At 39.9% G+C, this 11411-nt stretch overlaps 1 protein-coding gene across 2 annotated transcripts in view; it reads left to right on the top strand.

Moving 5' to 3' along the window:
• Positions 1–5087: 5087 nt before the first annotated feature.
• The window catches only part of draxina (dorsal inhibitory axon guidance protein a), a 34639-nt gene continuing 28315 nt past the window's right edge, over positions 5088–11411 (top strand). For both annotated transcript variants that reach the window (XM_059329940.1, XM_059329941.1), the window contains exon 1: positions 5088–5196. The gene's annotated coding sequence lies outside the window, so the exon portion shown is untranslated. The remainder of the gene's footprint in view (positions 5197–11411) is intronic.

Here is an 11411-nt window from a genome sequence, read left to right as displayed (position 1 = left end):
AACAGGCCCTGAGAACACAGTGAAGCATTGACTGTAACTGTTTGCATAACACTAATTACTGTAGTTACAGTAAACATTGATTTCAAAAGACTTTCATTTTTTCTCCCCTCCTGCTTTGAATTCATCTCACTGAACCGCTGAAGAACCTTTTGTGGATTCTAAAGTAACAATAACATCAATTTGATTGGTCACGTGAACCCAAACGCACAATACGGCACTTTGTGTATCGCCACTTTCTAGATACATGTAAATACAGTAAATTAATCCTGTTCTGCCGGGTAATTTGTTTTACTTTTCTTCAGACAAAAAGTATTTGCAAGTGATTTACTCGACTCAATGTGTTGGAAGGACGGAGCTTACTGTACTGGGACATTCAAACCGTCAAAATGATGATGAAACAGCCTCAACAGGAGACATTTATCTGACTGTAATCTAATCTATCTATTCCCATCCTTACATGATGTTATGTCACAGAAACTTATATAAAACTGGAAATGTTACAATTATACAACACACAGCCACCCAGTGTTGTTGGTCTCTTTACTTTTTTTTTCTTTTTTCACTTTTAGCTTGCTAGTTATACTTCTCTAATGGCTTTTCATGCACTCTCAGTCTCAGCAGGGGGTGTTCAGGTTGATGCAGGTTATGTGCTGTGCAGTCAGCCCATTGTAGCTACTACTTTAATAATAATAGGTTTTTTTTTTAAAGCAGCCCCACACCAATTTGTATGGAAGTCCATTTCTGTCAATGTGATAGGGAAAAAACTTCTCAAAATATTTAGTATCTTTTGAGAAAGCTTTTAATTTTTCAAGATAGTCAAGGTATTTAAACACCTGTTGCATGATGAAAATAATCCCTGGTGAATATTTTGCATCAAAACTATTCATACCGGACATTTTCAAACACATCAATAAAAGTTTTGAATATATCTGCCAGGAGGGGACGAGCTATCGGGATCCTGTTGACCCAGAGAAGCATCCAGCAGTCTGGTAAGTTGTTTTATAAGCTTCAGCTACTGAGTTTTCTTTTGCAAAATGAATTCTTCTGAGTGAATTTGACTTTTCCCTGATAAACATTTGAGACTGCCTTCTCCCAAAATACAACCTCATGTGTCAATCGTACTCCTTATTACGACTCATATTTACATTTTTAGTTCACACCTCCAGTGGGTATAAAAATTATGGATTACACCAATGCAGAAGGGACGTTAGGGATTGTGGACCAAAAGTCATGTCCCAATATTTTAGGCTGAATTTCGATATATACGATATATTTCTCAATATTTTTATCGCATAGTGAGAGCAAATGTTCATTCAAAGTCAAAGCCAAATATGACATGTCACAATTAGTTTTGTTGAAACTGTTTATTTAAGTGAACATAAATCCTGTATAACAACAAGAGTACCTTTTTTTTAAAATAATAAAATTATTAAAAAATAGCCTTATAAATATAAATAAATAAATAAAATAGGCCAATCTTTTTCTGAAATAAATATATTTATATGTAAAAAGAATAACGAACATTACAAAATAACTAAATATGACAAACCCTAGTAAGGGCACCATTTATATATAAAGAAAGACATTTTTTAAAAACTATATCTTGTTCCAAAATAAACACCCCAAAAAAGTGCTTTTCCCAGGGCTGGGTTTTAGGGGCAGCAGGACAAACAAGGTGTTCCAGTCATTCCTCTCCCCATCAACATATTCCAGCTGTTCCTGAGGCGCTGCCAGGCCAGAAGAGATACATAATATCTTCCTCAGCGTGTTCTGGGTCGACCTCGGGGCCTTTTACCAGCTGAGCATGCGTGCAAACCCTCCAACAGGAGGCAGCCCTTCAATAATCAACACATTAAACTGGTGGAGAGGTTTGAGAACAGGATCTGTTTATCTTATTTTTTGGCATAAATGGGCTTGTGATCCTTTTAGTACTTTTATTTATTTCCAAAACTTAAATATGTGGATTATTTCACTAACTCAGGCTGTAAAGTTTTTCAGAATGTGCCTATGTTGAGCTACTCCACATGGTTTCCATGTAACCTCTGGGTGGTAATCACTGATGTATTGCAACAAACTCCACCCACCCCCCCAAATACCTGGTCTGCATACCTGGCGGTGCTGCAGACCTGTGAGAATACAATTGACACCAACTCCCATCACGATCTCTGCAAAAAGGCTTTTTTTTTCAGTCTTGTGGGAGGCCAACAGGAGCAACAGGAGCAACAGGGGTCCCATTCAAATGCCATCTTGTACTTTGCAGAGCTGTTGATATCTTGCTCAAATTTTTCTGCCTGCTGCACACTGTGAAGCATGAAGCAATACGTGGAAATCTCAACATGAAATGGAAGCTCCCAAAAAATGTGCTTTTAAGTAGCAGGAATATTCACTGTGTGGAAACTGACCTCCTCAGAAGTTCTAGTAAACATAATATAAACATAAATAAACACTTAAACATGTTTTTTATGTGTGTATGTAAAGATTAAAATACAGTGTGCATGTTCTTCATACATGAATTATTTCATTACAGCACAAGACGAGCACTCGTTTCTAAAGGTTTAAATGTGAGTGTTATCTTCCTCTAGCAGGCTCGCTCCCTCTGTGTTACACTCACACTCCACTAAGTGGCTTGTCAGCATTGTTTGTAGTCAAACCAAATGAGCATAAAGCTTGTTTCACTGGCTTCAATAATGCTAACAAGCATTTTTTTAATGGCGGACACATAAAACAAAATAAGAGACTAAAATTCCAAATGTCACCCAATTCCCTCAAGTGATTCATACACAATAATTCTCAGTATAAAACAGCTTTAAATCTGTCGGCACACAATGGGCTCACAGTGTGGATCTGGGATTAGTCGTGCAGTCGAGTGACTCTGTGAGATGAAGACGGAGCCGGCCGTGAAGAACGCCGCTGCAGGACGTCCACCAAACCAAAACCACTACTGGAGCTGTTAAAGCAAGTTCTCTGGCTCTTCACTTTAATGTATTTACACTGAGGAACGTGGCTGCATGGCTCCCTCTGGAGCAAAACCATAAGACTTTATAGTTCTTTGGCTTCTTTTGGTTGTTGTTTTGTGTCTCTTTGTAGATATTGTTTGTGGTTGTTTTGTCCCATTTTGTAGTTGTTTTGCCCAGTTTTGTAGTCATTATGAGTCGCTTTGTGGACGTTTTTCCCCTTTTCAAGTGTTGTGAGTTTCTTTGTGGTCTTCTTGTGTCTTTTTGCAGCTGATTTGCATCATTTTGTACCTGTTTAGTGTGTCTTTGTAGCTGTTTAGTGTGTCTTTGTAGTCGTTTTATGTATCTTTGTGGTCATTTTGTGTATGTTTGCATATGTTTTTCCCCTTTTTCATATTTATTGTGGGTCCCTTTGTGGTCTTCTTGCGTCTTTTTGCAGCTGATTTGCATGACTTTGTAGTGGCTTTAGTCTCTTTGTAGCTGTTGTATGTGTCTCTGTAGTTTCTTTGTGGTCATTTTGTGTCAGTTTGCATATGTTTTTCCTCTTTTCATATTGTGAGTCTTTTTTGTGGTCTTGTGTCTTTTTGCAGCTGTTTTGTGGTCATTTTGAGTCGCTTTGTGGATGTTTTCCCCTTTTCAAGCGTTGTTAATGTTATTTGTGGTTGTCTTGTGTCTTTTGCAGCTGTTTTGCATCACTTTGTGGTGGCTTTAGTCTCTTTGCAGCTGTTTTGTTTGTCTTTGTTGTCATTTTGAGTGTCTTTGTAGTTATTGTTTGTGGTTGTGTTGTCCCATTTTGTAGTTGTGTTGCCCTGTTTTGTGGTCATTTTGTGTCACTTTGTGGATGTTTTTCCCCTTTTCAAGCTTTGTGAGTCTTTGTGGCCTTGTTGTGTCTTTTTACAGCTGTTTGGCCTCCCTTTGTACTGATGTTGGTCTTTTTGTGGTCATTTTATGTTTCTTTGTGGTCATTTTGAGTCTCTTTGTAGTTGTTTTGTGTCTCTTTGTAGTTGTTTTCCCATTTTCTTAATCATTATGAGTCTATTTGTGGTCTTTTTGCAGCTGTTTTGTATCACTTTTTGGTGGCTTTAGTCTCTTTGCAGTTGTTTTATTGGTCTCTTTGTAGTTGTTTTATGTTCCTTTGTGGTCATTTTGAGTCTCTTTGTAGTTGTTTTGTGTCTCTTTGTGGATGTTTTTCCACTTTCATGATCATTTTGAGTGTCTTTGTGTCTATTTGCAGCCGTTTTGCCTTTCTTTGTGGTCTTTATGTGTCTTTTTGCAGCTGTTTTGTGTGTCACTGTATTTGTTTTATGTTTAGATGTGGTCATTTTGTGTCTCTTTGCAAATATATTTTCCTATGTTCATGTGTTCTGTAGCCTAAGTCTTTTAGTGATCTTATGTTTTTGCAGCTGTTTTACATCTTTTTGTAGTGGTTTTGGTCTCTTTGAAGCTGTCGCAGCTTTTGTGTGTCTATGTCGTCATTTTATGTTTCTTTATGGTCATTTTGAGTCTCTTCCTTGTTTGTCTCCTTGAGGGACATTTGGTAAGTGAAAGCCAGTGGCCCCTGGCAGCAGTAGAGTTGCATTGTGGGTAATGTAGGCGCCAGGATTTGAGAATAAACAAGAATGCATGGAACCAAAAAAAGTATCTCTGGATGTGCAGCATCGATTTTGATCATTTTCTCAGAATGTCTGATCGTGTTACAAGGAGAAATCTTGCAGAAAAATAAACTTTGAGTAAAACTACACACAAATATTATTCTTCAAAAATGTTCTTGGTTCCAGTTGAGGAGATTTTCAACATTCAGATCCTGTGGATATCTGTTGTGACAGGTTTGACAGGCGGTGGAGAAATCATGATGACTAAAATAAATAAATAAATCCTTTCTGATCTCTCAGCCTCTACTATCGGTCTCCACTTCGAGAAAATGTACAAAAAGTACAAAAATATAAATCAATACTAACACAAATGCTTGCTGGTGTGGCGTGCCTCGCTGGGACAGTCCTCACCGAGAGTGACACCCAGCCAGCGCTGACATGGACGCGCACTCGGGAGCGCGCACCGGGAGCAGGTGGTGACTCTCCTCCTCATAAGAAGCAGGAGTCAGTCCGGATGCTCGGCACATTCCGGGGTGCACGGAGAGCGGACTACAGAGGTGCTGCTGCTGCTCCTGTCCGCTGTCAGCCTGCAGCCTTATGATCAACCCGTAAACAACAACAAAGGAAAAAACAACTACAAACAAAAGCGGGTAAGGGATTTTATGTATTGCATTATTTCCTGTGCAAGCTTGGATTCGTCATGAGCGTTTTGCGGAGCGTAAATCCACCAGTATCGTTTCTTTAAGGTCCTCAAAGGGGCGATCTTCTGTTCCTGTGATGCTTAAATGAGTTTTAAAAGACTTTATGGTCATTTATGTTATTTAATATACATATTAGTAGCTTATTTTATATTTTATCACACGGTGAGATGTTTATATTTGCCAGTTCTGCTGCTACAACTGACTAAATCCTCATGAATATTGGGTTTATTGTCCCGTACAATAAACGCACTGTATACCATTATTTCCAGGATTTCCATCTGCGCGTAAAAACGCAATAATGTCACAAAAGTTGATAACTTAATTAATGCAAATGGGTTTGTTCCCCATTTTGACTAATAATAGCGGCAGTTTGACTCGCAAAGAGAGAGAAAGTGTCGATCAAGACAGGCGAGTTAGAGCCAGAATGACAGCAAATTAGATTTGGTTTGATACCGGAAAAACAGAGTTAACCCGATCATCAATTAAACTTTTGTGTTGGCGGTGTTTCCTGCAGCTGTCATGCTTTAAAATCACATCAACATCACCGAGGAATTTATTGGACGAATGGTGAGGAGAATCAGAAATGATTGCAGCCATTATCTCTTCTTGACAGCTCATTGTTGCTCACTGCACACCAAAGACAGTACCGTGTGTGTGTGTGTGTGTGTGTGTGTGTGTGTGTGTGTGCAGGAGACAGAGGATGGGGGGTATAAAAGAGGGAGATTCAAGTTAGGGGTAGTCTCAGTGTGACACCATGCAATTAAAAGCGAAACAGGGCTGCAAAGGAACAATATTTGTGGACTCAGATTAGTCAGTTACTGTTAATTAATAGCGAGTCAATCAGCGGGGAGGCATTAGACTGATCAGGAGTGTGCAGGGACCCCACAGTGAGGCGACCCCGGGCCAAAACATGCCTCAGATTCTCTAATAAATGAAATATATGAAAGTGAAAAGATAACCCAAGGACATCATTTGGTGTTCAAATTAATTTAGTATTTAGCAAAAAAAAAAAGTGTTTGAAATGATCCTTTGTGTAAAAAGAAAGGCTGAAAGTGTTAAAGAGTGAAACAGACTTTAAAGCTGTTTCCTGCTGGGTAATAAGTGGATATGATCATTTATCGTCTTTCAGTGGGATTGTATCATGATATTGTGAAAATAATTAATAATAACAAGTGCATATTAACTGAAATAGTAATGTGAAAAGGTGCACTTTGGACCCAAATGTTGGTTAAAAATTTGCTCAGCTTTAATAGCGTTCAACTCCTGCACCCAGGAACTTTGCTTATAAGAATACAGCAGTTACTAGTATTTTTGTGCATGCATATAAACACAGGCAACTGAAAATATATATGGTTTCTCTGTAATTGTCTCGGAAAGGATCATGCATTCAGTTGTTTGTCTGCAGCTAATCTTGCACACGACTGGACCTATAGGTAGCATATTTAGGACTGCATGCTCAACCTATTTTTCGACTGCTCTGCTTTATATGATCATTGCTGACTTATTTTAACTGGCCGATAGGAGCATAAGTCATCAATAACTGCTTCACAAAACATTTATGGCAATCAGCCAGGCTAAAAACTAGCTTTGCCAAGTGTCTGCAGGTCACATTTTGGCCTTTTTATGTCTCAAAAATTGACACCCATAGAAAAGTTTGGTCTCTTTCTAAACTAAAGCATCTGCAGAATAATTCAAAACCCGTTATGGTATTATCCACTGAAATAAGGCACCCTATGAGATGAATAAATACCCCCCTTTTTTTTTGGTTTTCCTGTAAGTGGACCTGTGATTGAGATTCAACTCTTCTTAGTTTGGGTGTGGATCTGTACTCTTCTAATTTCACTTAAAACTGTGATATTCAAAGTAAAGTTTTTAATTAAATGAGAAAATACTACTTTTTCCAAGCATCTAATTCACACAGGAGTAAAGAAAAATAGTTGGTTATTTCATTTATTTATTGATAAAAATTGTCCTTGATAAATAAAAAGGACCTTTTTATCAGGTTACAAGATTGTCAGTCCAGTCCGGCTTTGAAGCTTCTCATCATTTCGTGCTTCCAGTCAGTTACACAAGCAAATCTCTCTCATTTCTTTCATCCCCTGAGTTTCAGCCAAAAGGCTACATTGCTAAACATCCATCCAGTCTCCTCCACCGTGGCGTGGTGTGAAACCGGCCTTGAACGTCACTGCCAAGCGTGGCTGCATCTGTTTGATCAGGACTCTTTCAACATTGGCAGGCAGTCAACGCCGCTCGCTTCCACCAAAGGAGGGCAGAGAGGGAAGGGGGGCCAAGAGAGAAACTTTGGGTTCATATAATGCGTTTACATGCTTCACTTGATCGTCTCTAAACAGGAGTGTTCCCCCCGCTGACCGGTCAAACTGTTCCCAGACGAGACCCGCAGAAGTGTCCAGATTTCACGGGTTAGCAGAGAACAAGTATTGTTGGTGGTTGCGGAAGCCAAAGCTTTGTTGTTTTATTGTGTGTTTCAGCTGGTGTCCTTATCTGCCCACGAAATGAAAGATGCCACCGACACTTTGTTCTAATTAAGACAGGAAAAATCCTCTCTCGGTCTCTCTCTTCTCCTCTCCTCTCTGCATTACATCTTATTTTCTCCTTTCCTCTCAGTTTCCACCCCCCTCTCCTCCTCCTCCACCTCCTCCTCCTGCTTTTTGTCTCTCTCATTCTCTCTCCTCTCTGTGGGACGCCTCTTGCTCTGCTTCTGGTGCTGTTTGTGTCTCACAGCATTTTTGGAACATGCCTCTATGTGGGTGTCTGGAGGAGGTTTCCCCGCTGTGAGTGTGTGTTTGTGTGCATGCATTGATTGTTTCAAAATGTGTGAATGTGTGTGTGTGTGTGTGTGTGTGTGTGTGTGTGCAGGCCTCAGTGCACTCAAACAGGAGATAAGGGGCCACGTCGCAGGATGTCGCTGATGTTACCATGCATCAGTGACAATGTTCTGGTCTCGCCCCACATCTGTTGTACCTGCGACCAAATTACCACTGAATCATTTGGTGTCTCCCTGCTCTCTTGCTCTGGCTCACTAGCTGACAGATGGACCTTCCTTATGGCTCTTGTTTTTTTTTATTACCCTGTGTAGCTTCCAGGGGCCTCTGTCATCCAATACACACCTAAAAGCTGCTAAAAACCCCTCCCAGTCGCTGTGTGGATCCCACCGATATTGTTTGCAGAAGATTTTGGGAGACAAAGCACTTTTGTACTGCTGAAGTCAGTTGTACTGGCCCTTGAGGAAATGAAGTTTTATGGTGTTAACTGCAGCTTGGCAGAGGTGTTTATTATGCAGAGGCATTAACTGGAGCTGTAATTTGGGTGCTTGTTATTGAGCTGATATTTATGATAATTTGGTGGCGCAAACAAGACCTATTTTACCCGCGATGAGAGATATAAAAGTAAGTGTTTGTGCATCAAATATTCAGCGATATTGCTTTAAGACAGCGAGGATCGGCTCGGTTGGGAGCAAAAGCTGAATTGTATTTGTGTCACAACAGATAATAAGTTTGTTTTTCTTTGTGGTTATTGCATTGGATCTTGCATTTTTCATCTCATTATCTGTCATGTTTGTTTAGAAAAGATACTTAAGCTGCTGCTCGGTGAACCGAGCAGCTGAGAGGAGATATTTAGCTTTAGTTTCTGTGCAGCAACACACTCCCAAAGTGACCTGAGTGTCGACACACTGGAAACCTTTCTACCTGCTGTCTGCAGCAATATGAGACACTGAGAGTACTGAACGTACTATAAAGAGTGCAAAGGTCCGCTTGGTGTGGGCGGGGCCAAACAAACCCTGACCTTTAACCCAGGAGACCGGTGTTTATGTCCCCAGTGAAACCAAGTGTCAGTAGCCGTGTTTCCATTAAAGTCGAAGCAAATTTTGAAGAAAAATTTTGAGATGTTGCATTAAAGAAAATGTGAGTTAGGGACTTTTTCATCAACTGGCTTAGAGCAAATAAACAAAGCTGCACACTTTGGTCAGAAGATGGCAGTGTGATGTATTGCTGTAGGCTAATCAGTCAGTTAACAGGAGAAGAAGAAGAGAAACAACAACAACAACAACAGCAAATAGGTGACTAATGTGACAACTTTGGCCACCCATGAGAGAAAACCTTCAGGAATTGAATTAAATTGGGCAACTTATAATTGTTCTTTCATGTCTGAGCAGTAACAGCTGATCAGTCATGTGAGTGAAATGCTCACTACATCAGAAATTATTTGCGAAAATCATTAAAATCTCACGTTTAATGCATTAACTTACTATTACTCGAAAAAGACAAAAACCAACTTAATCGAGCATAAAAACTTTCATGCGTATTTTCGAAACTTTTCATCAAGCTTTTCAGATGTGAATTTTCAAAATGCGCACAGAAATTACGTGATGGGAACACAACTAGTGTTATAATCTGGAGTTAACCTGCATAATTGCACAAGTAGTTTCAATTTCGGCTGAATGTTTTCTTACTTTAAGACTGATCGACTGTTCAAACCACTGTTGTGTCTTTTAAGTTATGACATCTATTACACTATTAGTGTCTCGGCCTGCAACTTTAATGCATTGAGCTAGCTGGCGTTAGCCCGCTTCGTTGATTGATGGCGCCACAGAAAGTTGCGCTGCAGCATACGTTAAGTTAGCTAGTGAGCTTGTTTCAGTGTCCTGCTGGTCAAACCACGTAACTCAGCCGCTTTTTCAGATCAGAGCAGAGAGTCGCTTGAAATAGTAATTTCAGCATTCAATTAAAAGTGATATTTTGACTATATGAATTATATTGGACTCCTGAAATTCCCTCCAGCAGCCCTCAGAAACGTTGAGATTCAACCTGTCAATCTGTGGTTTGCAGAAACCGAAAATGCAAACATTTTATCCTGGAGAGTTGGTTGCACGTTTCTTAAAAATGTGAGCTATTCCTTTAATCTCGGTATGTGGCCAGGAAGAGAAGAGAACCCTTGAAGGTGGCCTCTGCCTGACATGACAGCTTTGCTCCGACAGCCTGTGTCTGGAGTCTTTGTTTGCTGGATCCTTCTGGCACTGCTGGTTGCTATGAGAGATAAAACAACAGGAGCAGATGGCTCCTGGAGGTTTGGTGTCACAGCAGGTGAAGCTAAAAGATGCACATGTACAGCAGTTTAATACCAGGGTCGCATCGCTGCTTTCCCTCTCTCACCTTCACACTGACCCAGGTCCACTCACGGCTAAGTATATTTTTATAACTAGTGTGTCACAGAGCGGGCGCCGGTGTTCTTTAGGGACGGACCGATTGATCACAGACTGGAGAGAGGCCTCTGATCTCATCACACCTTAATCATCAAGTCCTCCAGTAGTGCCCCTGTGCAATTTCTTGCCAGATTACCTATCACTTCATACTTATCACACTCTGCTCTCCTTCACGTCTCCCCGGTGGCCGTCACACTGTACGCTGCGCTTATAAGAGCTCCTGCCACACACATATATTGTGTTTCAGACAAAATGTAAACCGTGATAACCCAATTTCAGCTTCCCTGCTCTGGCTTCCTAAGAAAAAGAGAGTAGAATTTCATTATATTTTATATTGCGGTTCATATTTTCTCTCCATACATTGCAGACATTCAAATTTACAACCTCAAGACCAAACAAAGCCCCTGACTGAGGTCAAAGGTAGATATAAAGTTTTTTATTTGTGATTCGGTCTCTCACGAACATCTTTTCTTCACAGACGATATCCTGATTCTAGACACAGCTGCTCAACACACACACACACACACACACACACACACACACACACACACACACACACACACATTTCTTTAATTTAATATAGTTTGGGTTTATTTTGTTTTTTTATTCTTGGAAACCACATTAAAGGATGAACCACTGCTCACATCTTGCTGTTTTTTTTCTGTTGGCCATTAGGATCTTTGATTGGCTAAAAAGTAGAGCCAGGTCCATGTGGGAATTTGGAAACCGAAATTGTTTTTATTAGGGAAAAAATGTATCTAAAATAATTACTGATAGAGTAAAAGTTTGAGCTGGAAGGAAAGTTGACCTTTTTCTATGTGGATTTTTCACCATTTTGACTATGAAAAGGTACTCAGAAGGCTGCTTTCTTTAAAAAACAAAACAAAAAAACTCTTTGTTAAGGAATATTTAACATTATTATACAGTGTTTGATATTGTCAGC

The sequence above is a fragment of the Centropristis striata genome, chromosome 3 (genome assembly GCF_030273125.1).
Source record: "Centropristis striata isolate RG_2023a ecotype Rhode Island chromosome 3, C.striata_1.0, whole genome shotgun sequence".
Taxonomy (NCBI): domain Eukaryota; kingdom Metazoa; phylum Chordata; class Actinopteri; order Perciformes; family Serranidae; genus Centropristis; species Centropristis striata.
This window is presented reverse-complemented; position numbering and strand designations above follow the sequence as displayed.